General features: G+C 38.3%; 2 non-coding genes across 2 annotated transcripts; both read left to right on the top strand.

Annotated features, from left to right (window-relative positions):
- Positions 1 to 6,489: 6,489 nt before the first annotated feature.
- Positions 6,490 to 6,653, top strand: LOC129842470 (U1 spliceosomal RNA). Its single transcript, XR_008757600.1, has one exon. It is a non-coding gene; the product is annotated as a U1 spliceosomal RNA (small nuclear RNA).
- Positions 6,654 to 15,551: 8,898 nt separating this feature from the next.
- On the top strand, positions 15,552 to 15,715 carry LOC129842469 (U1 spliceosomal RNA). The gene has a single exon (XR_008757599.1). It is a non-coding gene; the product is annotated as a U1 spliceosomal RNA (small nuclear RNA).
- Positions 15,716 to 18,559: the final 2,844 nt, after the last annotated feature.

The raw sequence follows: 18,559 nt of genomic DNA, 5'->3' as shown, positions 1-18,559 counted from the left end.
AGTGTTTATTTCTGTATTCCAATGTTGCAACTTGGTGAAAACCGTCCACAGTGTTGCTGTCAGCCTGATTAAACAGTACTGAAATAAAATTAACTTAAAGAGTGCGTCAAACATGATTTAGAGCTTGTTTATGGAACAGTGTTTATTTCTGTATTTCAACATGATTTGGAGCTTGTTTTTGAAAAGTGCTTATTTCTGTATTTCAACATGATTTGGAGCTTGTTTTTGGAAAGTGTTTATTTCTGTATTCCAATGTTGCAACTTGCTGAAAACCGTCCACAGGGTTACTATCATCCTGATTAAACAGTACTGAAATAAAATTAACTTACAGAGTGCGTCAAACATGATTTAGAGCTTGTTTATGGAAAAGTGCTTATTTCTGTATTTCATCCTGATTTGGAGCTTGTTTTTGGAAAAGTGTTTATTTCTGTATTCCAATGTTGCAACTTGCTGAAAACCGTCCACAGTGTTGCTATCATCCTGATTAAACAGTACTGAAATAAAATTAACTTACAGAGTGCGTCAAACATGATTTAGAGCTTGTTTATGGAACAGTGTTTATTTCTGTATTTCAACATGATTTGGAGCTTGTTTTTGAAAAGTGCTTATTTCTGTATTTCAACATGATTTAGAGCTTGTTTTTGGAAAAGTGTTTATTTCTGTATTCCAATGTTGCAAATTGATGAAAACTGTCCACAGTGTTCCTATCATCCTGATTAAACAGTACTGAAATAAAATTAAATTAGAAAGTGCATCAAACATGATTTAGAGCTTGTTTATGGAAAAGTGTTTATTTCTGTATTTCAACCTGATTTGGAGCTTGTTTTTGGAAAAGTGTTTATTTCTGTATTCCAATGTTTCAACTTGCTGAAAACCATCCACAGTGTTGCTATCATCCTGATTAAACAGTACTGAAATAAAATTAACTTACAGAGTTCTTCAAACATGATTTAGAGCTTGTTTATGGAACAGTGTTTATTTCTGTATTTCAACATGATTTGGAGCTTGTTTTTGAAAAGTGCTTATTTCTGTATTTCAACATGATTTGGAGCTTGTTTTTGGAAAGTGTTTATTTCTGTTTTTCAACATGATTTAGAGCTTGTTTTTGGAAAAGTGTTTATTTCTGTATTCCAATGTTGCAACTTGCTGAAAACCGTCCACAGTGTTGCTATCATCCTGATTAAACAGTACTGAAATAAAATTAACTTACAGAGTTCTTCAAACATGATTTAGAGCTTGTTTATGGAACAGTGTTTATTTCTGTATTTCAACATGATTTGGAGCTTGTTTTTGAAAAGTGCTTATATCTGTATTTCAACATGATTTGGAGCTTGTTTTTGGAAAGTGTTGAAAAACAGAAATAAACACTTTTCAAAAACAAGCTCCAAATCATGTTGAAATACAGAAATAAGCACTTTTCAAAAACAAGCTCCTAATCATGTTGAAATACAGAAATAAACACTTTTCCATAAACAAGCTCTAAATCATGTTTGATGCAATCTGTAAGTTAATTTTATTTCAGTACTGTTTAATCAGGATGATAGGAACACTATGGACAGTTTTCATCAATTTGCAACATTGGAATACAGAAATAAACACTTTTCCAAAAACAAGCTCTAAATCATGTTGAAAAACAGAAATAAACACTTTTCAAAAACAAGCTCCAAATCATGTTGAAATACAGAAATAAGCTCTTTTCAAAAACAAGCTCCAAATCATGTTGAAATACAGAAATAAACACTGTTCCATAAACAAGCTCTAAATCATGTTTGACACACTCTGTAAGTTAATTTTATTTCAGTACTGTTTAATCAGGATGATAGTAACACTGTGGACGGTTTTCAGCAAGTTGCAACATTGGAATACAGAAATAAACACTTTTCCAAAAACAAGCTCCAAATCAGGTTGAAATACAGAAGTAAACACTTTTCCATAAACAAGCTCTAAATCATGTTTGATGCACTCTGTAATTTTATTTTATTTCAGTACTGTTTAATCAGGATGATAGGAACACTGTGGACAGTTTTCATCAAGCTGCAACATTGGAATACAGAAATAAACACTTTTCCAAAAACAAGCTCTAAATCATGTTGAAATACAGAAATAAACACTTTTCAAAAACAAGCTCCAAATCATGTTGAAATACAGAAATAAGCACTTTTCAAAAACAAGCTCCAAATCATGTTGAAATACAGAAATAAACACTTTTCAATAAACAATCTCTAAATCATGTTTGATGCACTCTTTAAGTTAATTTTATTTCAGTACTGTTTAATCAGGATGATAGGAACACTGTGGACAGTTTTCATCTAGTTGCAACATTGGAACATTGGAATCTTAGCCGTCAGCCTGCCATGAGCGTCGAGAGCCGTCAACCTGCCATGAGCGTCGAGAGCCGTCAGCCTGCCATGAGCGTCGAGAGCCGTCAGCCTGCCATGAGCGTCGAGAGCCGTCAGCCTGCATAGACCTGCCAGAGTCCCTCAGCCAGGATCTGCCAGAGTATATCAGCCGGGACCTGCCCCTTGTCCCGGTGTTGCCCCTTGTCCCGGTGCTGCCCCTTGTCCCGGTGCTGCCCTTTGTCCCGGTGCTGCCCCTTGTCCCGGTGCTGCCTCTTGTCCCGGTGCTGCCCCTTATCCCGGTGCTGGTCTTTATCCTGGTGCTGCCCCTTATCCTGGTGCTGCCCCTTGTCCCGGTGCTGCCCCTTGTCCCGGTGCTGCCCTTTGTCCCGGTGCTGCCCCTTCTCCTGGTGCTGGCCGTTTATTTAGGGGATGTGAGTTTTAGGGTGGGCATTGGGAGGGGAAGACAGAAACGGGGAGTGACTATGGTGGTGTGGGGACAGCGTCCAGAGCCGGAGCCACCACCGTGGTCAACTGCCCACCCAGACCCTCCCCTGGACTTTGTGCTGGTGCGCCCGGAGTTCGCACCTTGAGGGGGGGGTTCTGTAACGGTCCTGACCAGTTTTATGTTGTTTTTGTATGTGTAATTGGTCAGGGCGTTAGTGTTGGGTGGGCAGTCTATGTTATCTGTTTCTATGTTGGTTTTGGTTGCCTGGTATGGCTCTTAATTAGAGGCAGGTGTTTTGCGTTCTCCTCTAATTAAGAGTCATATTTAGGTAGGGTGTTCTCACTGTTTGTTTGTGGGTGATTGTCTCCTGTGTCTGTGTCGATGTTACACCATACGAGAATGTTTCGGTTTGTTCGTGCGTTTATGTAGTCTGTTCCTGTGTCAGCGTGCTTCGTGTATTTGTAAGTTCGTTTGTTCAGGTCTGTCTACATCGTTTTGTTATTTTGTTAGTTATATCAAGTATAGTTCGTTTTCGTCTTTGTCTGTTTTGTTTATTTAATAAATCATCATGTATTCACAACCCGCTGCGCCTTGGCTCGATCACTACTCCACCTCTTCTTATGAAGAGAGAGAGGAACGCCGTTACATATATTGAGATGATATCAGAATGTATTGGGAAAGCCAAAAGACAGCAGTTAATGGAGGAGAATATGGGGTTGTGGTGGGAGGAGCTGAAAATCAAATGTAAGGAATTGACTATAAAATATGCAGTTAACCTGTCTAGGATCAGCGTGGCGCTAGCGGCACACCCCCCCCCCCCCACTGAAAAACCAGTGCCGCGAAATTCAAAAAAAATATTTTTTTAAAATATTTAACTTTCACACATTAAAGTCCAATACAGCTAATGAAAGACACAGATCTTGTGAATCCAGTCAACATTTCCGATTTTTAAAATGTTTTACAGGGAAGACACAATATGTAAAGATGTACATCTATTACCTAAAAACACATTAGCATAATCCACCATCTTTTATTTGTCCACCAACACCAGTAGCCATCACCAATTCGGCTAAACTAAGATATTTATAGCCCCTAACCAACAAAAAAACTCATTAGATGACAGTCTGATAACATATTTATGGTATGGGATAGGTTTTGTTAGAAAAAAGTGCATATTTCAGGTAGATGGCATAGTTTACAATTGCACCCACCATCACAAATGGACTAGAATAATTACAATGAGCAACGTGTTTACCTAACTACTAATCATCAAACATTTCGTAAAAATACACAGCATACACGAATCGAAAGACACAGATCCTGTGAATACAGACAATATTTCAGATTTTCTAAGTGTCTTACAGCGAAAACACAATAAATCGTTATATTAGCATAGCACATAGCACATAGCAGCCCAGCATTGATTCTAGCCAAAGTGGGCGATAACGTCAACATCGCCAAAAATATATTAATTTTTTCACTAACCTTCTCAGAATTCTTCAGATGACACTCCTGTAACATCATATTACACAATCCATATAGAGTTTGATCGAAAATGTTTATATTTAGCCACCAAAATCATGGTTAGACAATGTGAAATGTAGCTCAGCTGGTCAGAAAATGTCCTTGCGCCACTTAGACAGTGATCTACTCTTATACATAAATACTCATAAACGTGACTAAAAAATATAGGGTGGACAGGGATTGATAGACAATTTAATTCTTAATACAATTGCGTTATTACATTTTTTAATTTATCCTTACTTTTCAATACAGTTTGCGCCAAGCGAAGCTACGTCAAAAAACATGGCGTCCTAAGCCACTAAAATGTTTCGACAGAAACACGATTTATCATAATAAAAATGTCCTACCTTGAGCTGTTCTTCCATCAGTATCTTGGGCAAAGGATCCTTTCTTGGGAGAAATCGTCTTTTGGTGGAAAGCTGTCCTCTTGCCATGTGGAAATGTCAACTGCGTTCGGGATGAACTGAAAAGCGTGCCCAACTTTTCACATCGTTGCAAAAATAAATGTCCCAAAATCGCACTAAACGGATATAAATTGCTATAAAACGCCTTAAATTAACTACCTTATGATGTTTTTAACTCCTAAAACGAGTGAAAAGATGACCGGAGAAATATAACAGGCTAAACTAACGCTTGGAACAGGTGCGCGCCGGTGTCCTCTAGGCTCATGACGCAGCTCCCAAAGAATGACTAGCTTCAGGGTTTTTTCATTTGTAGGGCCTGTGAACGCGCAATCGACCCCGTTGGAATCGTCATCACGTAAAGGCATCCAGGGGAAGACGTAAGAAGTGTCCGTATAGTCATAGCAACGACAGTGCCCTTTTAAATGACTTCAGAAGAGTGGCCAACATTTCTCAAATCTGACTCCATGTCAGGGAAATTGCTGTAGAATGGGCTCTGTTCCACTTAGAGACAAAATTTCAACTCCTATAGAAACTATAGACTGTTTTCTATCCAATAATAATAATAATATGCATATTGTACGATCAAGGATTTTGTGGGAAGCCGTTTAAAAAATTCGCCAAATTAGCATAAATAGTCTAAACAGCGCCCCCATCCCCAACAGGTTAACTTCTGAAATGGTGTATGTATAATGTTTATTAGATTATGTAATTTAAGTTGATTAGTGAATAAGGATGGTGTAATTATGTTTTATTTGTTGTAATGTATTGTTGATTTTGTTTTTTTTTGTAATATGGGTTGTTGGTGTTTTGGAAAATTGGTTTTGTTTCTGATGTACAGGGAGTGAAATTGGTTGAAGGATTGTTGGTGGTTATGTGATTTGGTTGTAAATTACTTTGACATTTTTTATAATAAAAAAAATAAAAATAAAAAATAAAATAAAAAATACGCCCGATCTCGTCTGATCTCAGAAGCTAAGCAGGGTCGGGCCTGGTTAGTACTTGGATGGGAGACTGCCTGGGAATACCAGGTACTGTAATCATTTTGTCCACTAGGGTGTCCTCTTGCATTATTTCATCAGCATCGCTGCCTTGTAGTAAGCATTTGATGCCGAATTGACTAAATGCAGCTTCTATGGGCTAGTCTCCCATGCCCTTTTAATACAATCAAAGTTCCTTGTGCTGCCAGGGAGCATCTGCCTTTTATTTATAAGACAAATAAGAATATTGTTACTGAATGCAGCTTGTGTGTGCTTTGTGCTCCCTCACCCTGTTCAAATGATTAAAGGAAATAATGCTGGTGAGGAGTGGAACTGGACTGGTGTCTGATGGCCCTGTGTTTTCCATGGTGGAATTACAACCCTTCTTTTAACGGTGTAAATCAAAAGTACAAGAGAATGTGAGATGTTATCGATAATAAATCAATTGGTTTCATGCATTTGTCTGTGTGTGTGTGTGTGTGTGTGTGTGTGTGTGTGTGTGTGTCTGAATGTGATTGTATTTCGTCATATCGCATACATTTGTGATATAAGACAGGTTAAGATATTCAAAAGCTATTGGTGATTTTTTTACAGTGTTGCATGATGGGAATCTAGTGGTTCACTGATATAATCTAGGAAACAAAATAAACTACTTTTTCACCACTCTGTCTGCAAGTGCATTCCTAAACGGCATTTAACGCAGGTCGATGTGATGTGGTATGATCAGAACACAAAGTGGTTACCTTCAGCCGAAAATGTTGTCACTGGAGAGACATGCCCTCCACCGATGTGTGTAACTCATACTTACCTGGCAAGGGAGATACCGTGATCAAGAAGGCGGTTCACCCAGGGCGAGGCTCAGCCATTGCACTCCGGCTGTGCTGACCTCTGCGAATTTCCCAAATGTGGAAATCTCGATTGCATAATTTATGGTAGTGGGGGACTGCGTCCGCGCTCTCCCCTGATCGCTTGTTTAATGACAAACCGTTGCTTGGCGCCAGGCTTGAGGATGACTTGAGTCGATTGCCCGTTCTTATGGAGGTCTTTCAAGTCAGTTGAGAAAGACACTTTATGGACCAATTGAAAGGTAGAAACATTTGTTTGTAGCAAAACATTGTTGACATTTTGTGGAAACATCATGTTGCGAAATGCATGACTTTATGTGGTGTACCAAGAGTTGTTCCTTCGCTTACGGCCATACCAGCCTGAATACGCCCCTTTTTGGAAGTTTCAGGAAGTGAGTGAGCAGCAGGTGTTGGATTGTTTGTAGAGAGAAAATCGTTTTTGGTTTTGCTGGTTTATATACTTTAAGTTTGGAAGTTTGTGTGGGGAGTGTAGCTTATTTTCTTTGTAAATATTTGCGTTTTTATCCCCCAACGGCGTGAGCTGTTTGGGGGATTCTAAGTAAAATAATTGGACGGATACAATGGCTTCGACATCAAGAATAACAACAACAATGAGAATGGACAACGGAGAGAAAAGAACGTCGAATGAAGATTTAAGGAGAAGAAAATATGAGAAAGAATTGACGGTGAACGTGGAAGTTATTGGAGAAGAAAAAATAACAACGATGGAATTGCTGAGAGGAATAAAAGAAGTATGTGGAATGATATTGGGATGTAGAATGAAGGACAGAAATAAGTACGAAATAACCATGTCACACGCGAAAGGAAAAGAAAGACTACTAGACGGGCTAAAAATAAAGAGCTGTCAAATAATGGCGAAAGAACTGGGAAATGATGAACTTGTGGTGTCATTTTTGAACCTGCCGGCATATATTACGGATGAGGAAATACATGACAAATTACAAGGATGGAATGTGAACGCAACAACACCAATCAAGAGGAGGATGTGGCCAGGAACGGACATTGTGGACGGGACGAGATTTTGTAAGGTGAAGTTTACGGACAGTGTGCAATCATTACCTTACTCAACCAAATTCAATACTGTAGAAGGATTTGAATATTTCCGAGTGATCCACGATAACCAAGTTAAGGTATGTAGACTATGTATTCAACCGGGACACATACTCAAAGAATGTCCAGAATTTGTATGTCATAAATGTGGTGAACAAGGACATTATGCCAGAGAATGTTCGAACATCGGTGATATGTGTAGGAGGTGTGACAGACCTAAGGACAGATGTAAATGTAAGAAGGAAAATGATGTCTTATTTCTGCAAACACTGGACCTCATTACTGAAGAAGAGGTTGAGAGGAGTGAGACTATGGAGGGGGAGGAAGAGAGTGATATGGAAAGTGTGTCGCAGGTGATTCCAGAGACAGCTATAGATATGCTTGGAGAGTATGTAATGCCTTCTGGCAGTACTCGAGACGCAGTCTTGGTCTCTGCTGCTGACAAGGTGGAGCAGCAGCAAATGATTGGTGAATTGGATACACAGGTAGAGATGGTGCAAGGTGCTTCTCAGGTGCCTGAACCAGCTTTAAACCTGTGTGAAAATGAAACCAAGGAGAGGGCTGGGTCCACTGGAGTTGATGGCACTGTTAAAGAATGTTTTACAAAGGGCTTGGATGTTGCTCCCCTTACAAGTACAAGTCAGGAGTCAGACGAAGAAATAGATATTGAGGATTTTCAGCGGTTTGCTAGAAATAAGAGATCATTAGTGAAAGCTAAGGAGGTGGCGGGATCTGGAAAAAAGAAAAAGTCTATTTTGAAATGACATGTTTGTTTTTGGCTATATTTCTGTATATATTAACAATGATTAGAGTTGCATCACTAAATGGCAACAGTTTAAGAAATATGAACAAATTGGAGCAGGTTTTGGTGTCTGTTGAAACGGACATGTGGTGTTTTCAAGAGACTAATTGGACGGACGCCAAAATGCTGGAGATTAAGAGCAAATGGTCTGAGCTCATTTTTTGTAGTCACGGAAGTGATAAAACATGTGGAGTGGCTATTTTGGTAAAAAATGATGTGGTTAAAAATGTCAAGCAGGTATATGCAGATAATCAGGGAAGAATTATTGTTATTGAGTTTGAAGTGCAAAATGTAATTTTTCGTCTAATTAATGTTTATGCTTCGAATATTGAAGCGGAAAGGGGAGATATGTTTAAAACCTGTTGGGGATGGGGGCGCTGTTTAGACTATTTATGCTAATTTGGTAATTTTAGAAACGGCTTCCCACAAAATCCTTGATCGTACAATATGCATATTATTATTATTATTGGATAGAAAACAGGCTATAGTTTCTATAGGAGTTGAAATTTTGTCTCTAAGTGGAACAGAGCCCATTCTACAGCAATTTCCCTGACATGGATTCAGATTTCAGAAATGTTGGCCACTGTTCTGAAGTCAGTTAAAAAGGCACTGATATTGCTATGACTGTACGGACACTTCTTACGTCTTCCCCTGGATGCCTTTACGTGATGACGATTCCAATGGGGTCGATTGCGCGTTCACAGGCCCTATAAATCAAAAAACCCTGTAGCTAGTCACTCTTTTGGAGCTGCGTCATGCGCCTGGAGGACACCGACCCTCTCCTGTTCCAAGCGTTAGTTTAGCCTGTTATATTTCTCCGGTCATCTTTTCACTCGTTATAGGAGTTAAAAACATCATAAGGTAGTTAATTTAAAGCGTTTTATAGCAATTTATATCCGTTTAGTGCGATTTTGGGACATTTATTTCTTTAATGCTGTGAATAGGTGGGCACGCTTTCAGTTCATCCCGAACGCAGTTGGTATTTCCACATGGCAAGAGGACAGCTTTCCACCAAAAGACGATTCCTCCCAAGAAAGGATCCTTTGCCCAAGATACTGATGGAAGAACAGCTCAAGGTAGGACATTTTTATTATGATAAATCGTGTTTCTGTCGAAACATTTTAGTGGCTTAGGACGCCATGTTTTTTGACGTAGCTTCGCTTGGCGCAAACTGTATTGAAAAGTAAGGATAAATTAAAAAATGTAATACCGCAATTGTATTAAGAATTAAATTGTCTATCAATCCCTGTCCACCCTATATTTTTTAGTCACGTTTATGAGTATTTATGTATAAGAGTAGATCACTGTCTAAGTGGCGCAAGGACATTTTCTGACCAACTGAGCTACATTTCACATTGTCTAACCATGATTTTGGGGGCTAAATATAATCATTTTCGATCAAACTGTATATGCATGTTGTAATGTGATGTTACAGGAGTGTCATCGGAAGAATTCTGAGAAGGTTAGTGAAAAAATTAATATCTTTTGGCGATGTTGACTTTTATCGCTCACTTTGGCTAGAATCAATGCTGGGCTGCTATGTGGTATGTGCTATGCTAATATAACGATTTATTGTGTTTTCGCTGTAAGACACTTAGAAAATCTGAAATATTGTCTGTATTCACAGGATCTGTGTCTTTCGATTCGTGTATGCTGTGTATTTTTACGAAATGTTTGATGATTAGTAAGTAGGTAAACACGTTGCTCAATGTAGTTTTTCTAGTCCATTTGTGACGGTGGGTGCATTTGTAACCTATGCCATCTACCTGAAATATGCACTTTTTTCTAACAAAACCTATCCCATACCATAAATATGTTATCAGTCTGTCATCTAATGAGTTTTTTTGTTGGTTAGGGGCTATAAATATCTTAGTTTAGCCGAATTGGTGATGGCTACTGGTGTTGGTGGACAAATAAAAGATGGTGGATTATGCTAATGTGTTTTTAGGTAATAGATGTACATCTTTACATATTGTGTCTTCCCTGTAAAACATTTTAAAAATCGGACATGTTGACTGGATTCACAAGATCTGTGTCTTTCATTAGCTGTATTGGACTTTAATGTGTGAAAGTTAAATATTAAAAAAAAATATTTTTTTTGAATTTCGCGGCACTGGTTTTTCAGTGGGGGGGGGGGGGGGGGTGCCGCTAGCGCCACGCTGATCCTAGACAGGTTAACCTGTTATGGCTGCACGCTGAATATTGAAAAAACTGGAAAATGTGTGCACATTTTCAAACGGCCTCCTAAGAAACTTTTTATTTTCCAATATGCATATATTTACTACTGTTGGATAGATAACAGTCTGTAGTTTCTAAAAAGGTTTGAATTGTTTCTCTAAGTCGAACAGAAATATTTTTACAGCCATTTTCCCAGCCGAATTGAGTTTCCCAAAATGCGATGTGTCTCTTTAAGACCTTCTCTATAAAAGGCCATTTGACTTGTGACCATAGGGACACGTCAGAGGCGTTCGTCAGACTGTAATGCGGAAGTGAGAATTGAAAGGAGTCGAATATCTCGTCCCTGGACTGAATAACACAACTTCTTGTGAGACCTGCGCAGTTAAAATAAAAATCCGGGCGCGAAGGATAATTTGATCTCGGCTTCTGGAACAAGGTAGATAACGTTGAATATGATGCCTGACTACGATATTATTTGATACATGTCACAAAATCATCCTAAAGTATGTTTTTTCAATATACTTTAATTATATTATTGCAATTTATTCTGGACTTTAGATGTGAAACGACGGAAGAATTTTTTGAAGAAAAGCTTTCTAGCGCAGCAATGCTATCGTGCTAGCTAACCAAAGAGGGAAATAATTCGTTCTGGAACCCAACTAAAGACTCTACTGGACATTGGACCCCGTTACAACATTCTGATGGAGTACCAAGAAAGATAAGACCCAATTTGGGATGCTTTTTCATATATATGTCGAACTGTTGAATGCTAACTCTGCTAACTGTGCTAGGCTAGCGCTTGACTAGATCAATGCTGCCTTATGCTAGCTTATGATGTTAGCTAATATAACGATATATTGTGTTTTCGCTGTAAAACACTTCAAAAATCGGAAATGTTGTCTGTATTCACAAGATATCTGTCTTTCATTAGTTATCCACCATATGTTTTTCTGAAATGTTTTATGAGGTGTAATTAGTAGCCGACGTTGGTGTATGTATTTTCTCTGGCTACTCCCGGCTGGATTCAGACTGTAGCTATGTATTAGCATTTTTGGGTAGCATCAATGTAAAACTGATTTATAGCTAAAATATGCACTTTTTATGAACAAAACATAGATTTATTGTGTAACATGTTATATGACTGTCATCTGAGGTCGTTTTTTCTGGGCTCTTTAGGTTGGTTTTAGTTTATTTCGGTTGGTTGTGCATGCTACTTCAATCATAATTCATACTTCATAATCATAATTCATACGTGTCTGTCTACTTTTGTATTTGGTGGTGAGCTAACATAAATATATGTGGTGTTTTCTCTGTAAAACATTTAAAAAATCGGACATGTTGGCTGGATTGACAAGATGTTTATCTTTCAAATGCTGTATTGGACTTGTTAATGTGTAAAAGTTAAATATTTTAAAAAAATAGATTTTGAATTTCGCGCCCTGCAGGGGTGTCATTTTCGGTCCGAGGTCGGGCTTGCACGCCAAACAGGTTAACAAATGAATTCTATAAAGCTTTTGTGGATATTTTGGCACCCATTTTATTGAAGGTTTTTCAGTATATGGAAGAGAATAAGGAAATCCCTGAGTCTATGTCAATTGGTATGTTAACCATCTTGTTTAAAAATAGAAGCAGTAGGTTAAAGTTAGAAAATTATAGGCCTATTAGTCTTCTGAATTCAGATTATAAAATACTGACTAAAGTTTTGGCTAATAGGATGAAAATGGTGATTGGAAGTATTATTACATCAACACAAGCCTACGGAATACCCGGAAGAGATGTTGCCGATGTAATTTGTACAATTAGAGATGTTGTTAATCAAATGAAAAATGAAGGTGGTATAGTTTTAAGTGTAGATTTTAAGAAAGCTTTTGATAAAGTGGAACATAGTTTTCTACTACAGACTTTGGAGAGGTTTGGTTTTGGGCCAAAATTTGTATCTTGGATTAACTTGTTGTATAGTGGAGCAAAAAGTTGTGTTAAATGTAACGGAGTGTTAACAGATACTTTCCCTATAGAGAGGTCAGTAAGGCAGGGTTGTCCTTTGTCAGCTCTGTTGTACAGTGTTTCTACAGAACCTTTAGCTGTTTTAATACTTGGAGACAAAGAGGTGAGGGGTGTGGGAATCCCAGGTGGTGGTGTCAGTGTTATACATCAGTACGCTGATGACACTACTTTTACTGTGAAGGATGTAGGTAGCATTGAAAGCATTATGAAAATCATGGATATCTATTGTAAGGCATCGGGGGCTGAAGTTAATATAGAGAAGACGGAAATTATGTTCTTTGGAGATATCAATGCAAATAAGTGTGAGATTCCATTTAAGGTAGCTAAGGATTTTATGAAGGTGCTGGGAGTACATATTGGTGTAGAGGAGAAAGAGGCAAGGGATATAACTTGGACAGGGATCCTCAATAAAATCAAGCAAACTTTGAATTTCTGGAAAAATAGAAAATTAAAGTTAAAAGGTAAAATAATTGTAGTAAATGCTTTGGTATCATCTAAACTTGTGTATGTTTTGGGAGTTCTAGACATGCCAGAGTGGGTTCTAAATGAATTGAATAATGTGGTGTCTAATTTTATATGGGATGGTAAAGGTGTTAGAATTGCGCAGAAAACATTGATAGCAGACTATGATGATGGAGGTTTAAAACTTGTAGATTTGGATGTTAAAAGAAAAGCTATTAGGATAAAAATAGTAAAGAAATATTTGTATGACAGCTTAGATTATGGCTGGAAACATTTTTTCAAAGTTTATTTAGATGAGAGTGGTGGATGTGAAGATAATGGTTTGTTGATGGGTCTTAAAGGGAAAATGTGTGAAAAGGTACCAGATTTTTATAAAGAAGTGTTAAATGCATGGGCAGAGTTGTTGCCTAATGTGTATTATGAGTGTGGGCATATTGACCTAATTATGAATCATCCTGTTTTTCTGAATGAGAAACTTAAGTACAAAGAAAAGGTGCTATATAGTGAAGTATTCATGAGTGCAGGTCTTAGACAAATAAAAGATTACACATATGAGGTAATTCCAGGTTTTTTTCCTGAGGAAGCTATTTTTGATACCATCCATGAATGGGATGTAGAGGTGGGTAGGGGAACAGTGAGAAATATGTATGAGAAGATAAAAGAAAGTATACCAAGTAAATGGGTGGATTTAATAAATAGTGAAGTTGTTAGGGAAGATTTATTTGTCTTTCCAAATTTGTTTATTGGTAACAGTAAGGAGAAGGCTCATTTATCTAGTATCCCAGTGAAAAGATTCTATAAAATAATGTTAGAGAAAAATGTGAAAAGGCCAGCTGCGGAGAAAGTTTGGAAAGGAATTTTTCCGACTTTGGACGTAAAAAAGATATGGAAAACTTTAAATGTAAAATATAATAGTATGGAATGTGAAAGTAATGATTTTAAAATAAGGCATAATCGTATATATACAAAAGTGGTTTTACATCAAATCAATAGGGAAATAAATAGAGAATGTGACTTATGTGGTGAGTCACCGGAAAATTGAATGCATTTGTTTGTGGAATGTAAGGAGTTAAAAGATTTATTTTGTAAAGTAAAAGGAATGATTCATAGAAACTGGGGGGGTGATATTGTGAAAAAATATGTGTGGGATGAATTGGTGTTATTTGGCGTGTCTGGTAAATGTGAGGGTGTCAATGTGGGTTTGTTGAATGTTGTTTTGAGTTTCTTGAGGTATGCTATTTTTTGTAGGAGGAATTATGCTTTTTTTGAGGGGAAGAAGGTAAGGGTGTGGGATATTTTTGTAGTATTGTTAAAGAAGCATAAAGATATGTTTTATTGTTATGGAAAGGAATGTTTTGATGAAGCTTTTGTGGAGGGGAGTGGGTTGATTTCAAACGTGGATGGTGGAAGAATCACTTATCATTTTTGAAAGTATTGGTATGTTTATTAATTTATTGGTTTTCATAGTTGTTCGGGAGTTGATTTCAACATGCCTGTTTTGTGAGATTGGAATTTATGTTAGGCTTTTATTAGTTTTTGTTGTATTTTATTTATTTGAGTTCTTTGATTTGATAGGGGGTGAATTGTTCACCTGCCTATGTTAGTCTCGGTTTTTGTGTATTGTACATTTGATAAAATGTTGTAATTGAAACTTTTTTATAATAAAAAAAAAAAAAAAAAAAAAATACGCCCAATCTCGTCTGATCTCGGAAGCTAAGCAGGGTTGGGCCTGGTTAGTACTTGGATGGGAGACTGCCTGGGAACACCAGGTGCTGTAAGCATTTTGTCCACTAGGGGGTGTGGCATTATTTCATCAGCAACACTGCCTTGTAGTAAGTATTTGTTGCTGAATTGACTAAATGCAGTCTCATGGGCTAGTCTCCCATGTCCTTTTAATACAATCAAAGTTCCTTGTGCTGCCAGGGAGCATCTGCCTTTTATTTATAAGACAAATAAGAATATTGTTACTGAATGCAGCTTGTGTGTGCTTTGTGCTCCCTCACCCTGTTCAAATGATTAAAGGAAATACTGCTGGTGAGGAGTGGAACTGGACTGGTGTCTGATGGCCCTGTGTTTTCCATGGTGGAATTACAACCCTTCTTTTAACGGTGTAAATCAAAAGTACAAGAGAATGTGAGATGTTATCGATAATAAATCAATTGGTTTCATGCATTTGTCTGTGTGTGTGTGTGTGTGTGTGTGTGTCTGAATGTGATTGTATTTCGTCATATCGCATACATTTGTGATATAAGACAGGTTAAGATATTCAAAAGCTTTTGGTGATTTTTTTACAGTGTTGCATGATGGGAATCTAGTGGTTCACTGATATTATCTAGGAAACAAAATAAACTACTTTTTCACAACTCTGTCTGCAAGTGCATTCCTAAACGGCATTTAACGCAGGTCGATGTGATGTGGTATGATCAGAACACAAAGTGGTTACCTTCAGCCGAAAATGTTGTCACTGGAGAGACTTGCCCCCCACCGATGTGTGTAACTCATACTTACCTGGCAAGGGAGATACCGTGATCAAGAAGGCGGTTCACCCAGGGCGAGGCTCAGCCATTGCACTCCGGCTGTGCTGACCCCTGCGAATTTCCCAAATGGGGAAATCTCGATTGCATAATTTATGGTAGTGGGGGACTGCGTCCGCGCTCTCCCCTGATCGCTTGTTTAATGACAAACCGTTGCTTGGCGCCAGGCTTGAGGATGACTTGAGTCGATTGCCCGTGCTTATGGAGATCTTTCAAGTCAGTTGAGAAAGACACTTTGTGGACCAATTGAAAGGTAGAAACATTTGTTTGTAGCAAAACATTGTTGACATTTTGTGGAAACATCATGTTGCGAAATGCATGACTTTATGTGGTGTACCAAGAGTTGTTCCTTCGCTTACGGCCATACCACCCTGAATACGCCCATCCTGATTGGAGAAGTGACGACAGGTGCGAGTGTTTGAGCTGTGAGTAAGTGTTTGCTGGAGAGTGTTTTCTCGAGAGCTATTTTTGTTAATTATTTCGATTTCGAAAAATAATTTTTTTGTTCTTGCATTTGAATACTTTTAAGTTTGGTTAGTCTTCCCCCCTTGCAGTTTTGCTGCTTGGGGGAGAGTTTTTTTTTCGGATTCATTTTTTGAATTGCTATTACGGACAACATGGAAACGACAAACGGAATGGACAAGGACAACGAAAATGCGCAACGGAAGAAAAATGAAGATAAAGAAGGAATGAAATATGGCAAAGAATACACGGTGGCAATTGAGTTGGAAGGAGAAGACAAGGTGACGACAATGGAACTACTACGAGCAATTAAGGAGGTGTGTGGAGAGGTCGTGGGATGCCGAATGAAAGGTGAGAAGAAGTATGAAATTACGATGAGAAACGAAAGAGGAAAAGAACGTCTAATGGATGGACTACGGATAAGGGACACCAGGATTCTGGCGAGAGATGTGAATGTGAAAGAATTGGTGGTGTCTTTCATGAATCTCCCAGTATACGTAGAAGATGGTGTGATAATGGGCAAGCTGAGTAGCTGGGGCGTAACGGCCGTCTCGGAGATAAGGAGGAGAGTTTGGCCAGGAACGGAGGTGGTTGACGGGACACGATTTTGCAAGGTCAAGTTCACAGAAAAAGTAACATCATTGCCATATTCCACAAGAATTGAGACGCTGGAGGGAGCAGAATACTTCAGGGTAATTCATGACAAACAGGTCAGAGTGTGTCGTTTGTGTATTCAACCCGGGCACATAGTTAAAGATTGCCCTGAATTTAAGTGTTTCAAGTGTGGCAATCAAGGCCACTATGCGAGAGAATGTGTCGGAGAGAAGGAAAGGAATTTCTGTGGTGGATGCAGAAAGAGATTGGCGGAGTGCAACTGTGGAGAGGTTATGGCTGAAGAGGGGAGTCAAGCACTGTTCGAGGAAGCAGTTGTATTGTCGCAAGAAGGAGAAGAAGATGGAGGAGAGGATGTGGTGGAGAGTGGAGAGACGGAGGAAAGAAGGGAGAAGAAGGACCAGAAGATGAATGAAATTGGGAGCAGTATGGATTCGGAAATAAGAAGAGGGAGTTTTCAGGAGGAGGGGGGGAGTGGATTGGGGGGAAGCGCGGGGGACTCACAGGTTTTGGGGGAAAGCACAGCACTAACAAGTACCTCGGGGGGTGAAGAAATAGAGAGGGGTTCGAGTTTGATGACAATAACAGAAACGACAACGACGGCTATACATGAGACGGAGATGAACACGGGGAGCACAACGATGACAATACCAGAGACGGATATGAACACGGGGAGCACAACGGATGTGGGTGTCAAGAAGTTGAGTTGGCTGGATAACATGGTCTTGGAGGAGATATCGGACACGGATGATGGGGAAAAGATTGAAAGAACGAGGGAAGGATACAGAAAGAGGAAAGCGGGGGGAAGAGGGGGAGAGAAAGGGTGGAAGAGGAAATGAAACTGGATAACAGGTAGAGGATAATGAAATTATATTTTATTATTTTATTATTTATTAGAATGGTAAATATAATGTCAATAAATGCAAATGGTTTGAGAACAATGGGAAAATTTAATGGAATAGTACAAATGAAGAATTCAGATATTTTATGTATTCAAGAGACACACTGGGATAATGTATGTGTTTCAGAAGTAAAAAAAATATGGAGGGATTTTATTTATGTAAACAATGGCAGGGGAAATTCAAGTGGGGTTGCAATTTTATTAAGGAAGGATATAGTAGAAAATGTGAAGAAGATATATAATGATAATAATGGGAGGATTTTAATTTTGGATTTTGAATATATGAATAGGGTTTTTAGGATTGTAAATATTTATGCGCCGAATAATGAGATAGAGCGAAATAATTTATTTTTAGGATTAGGGAAATGGTGCAAGGGTAACTGTATTTTAGTAGGGGATTTTAATGTTAAAATGAATAGACTAGATATGAAAAGAGGAGCTATTTTTAGAAATGACGTTTCTAGGGGGGTCTTAAGGAAGATTATGTTTGATAAAAGTTTGATTGATATATGGAGGGATGAGAATCCGAACAAGAGAGGTATTTCTAGAAGGCAGGTGGTTTTAGGGGAATTGAAACAGACGCGAATAGATTTGGTTTTAGTAAATGAAGGGTTAAGGGATTTTATAAAAGATATTAAGTATGTTTTTACAACTTTTAGTGATCATGCTGCGTTGGTATTTTCTTGCGGAGTAAGGACACCTACTAAATCTGGTGGGCTGTGGTGTTTAAATAATAGCTTGCTAGAGGAGGAAAATTATATTGAGATGATATCAGAATGTATTGGGAAAGCCAAAAGACAGCAGTTAATGGAGGAGAATATGGGGTTGTGGTGGGAGGAGCTGAAAATCAAATGTAAGGAATTGACTATAAAATATGCAGAGGAATTCTTTTTTGAAAAAGAAGGAGAGGGAACTACGTAAGAAGGTTCAACATGAACTTGAGTGTATAGAAAAGGATGAAGATCATGGGGTGGAGGATTATTTACTGGCTAAGGATGC

The sequence above is a fragment of the Salvelinus fontinalis genome, unplaced genomic scaffold (assembly GCF_029448725.1).
Source record: "Salvelinus fontinalis isolate EN_2023a unplaced genomic scaffold, ASM2944872v1 scaffold_0042, whole genome shotgun sequence".
NCBI classification, from domain to species: Eukaryota; Metazoa; Chordata; class Actinopteri; order Salmoniformes; family Salmonidae; genus Salvelinus; species Salvelinus fontinalis.
Note: the sequence above shows the minus strand (reverse complement) of the source record. Positions and strands in the feature narration are given on the sequence as shown.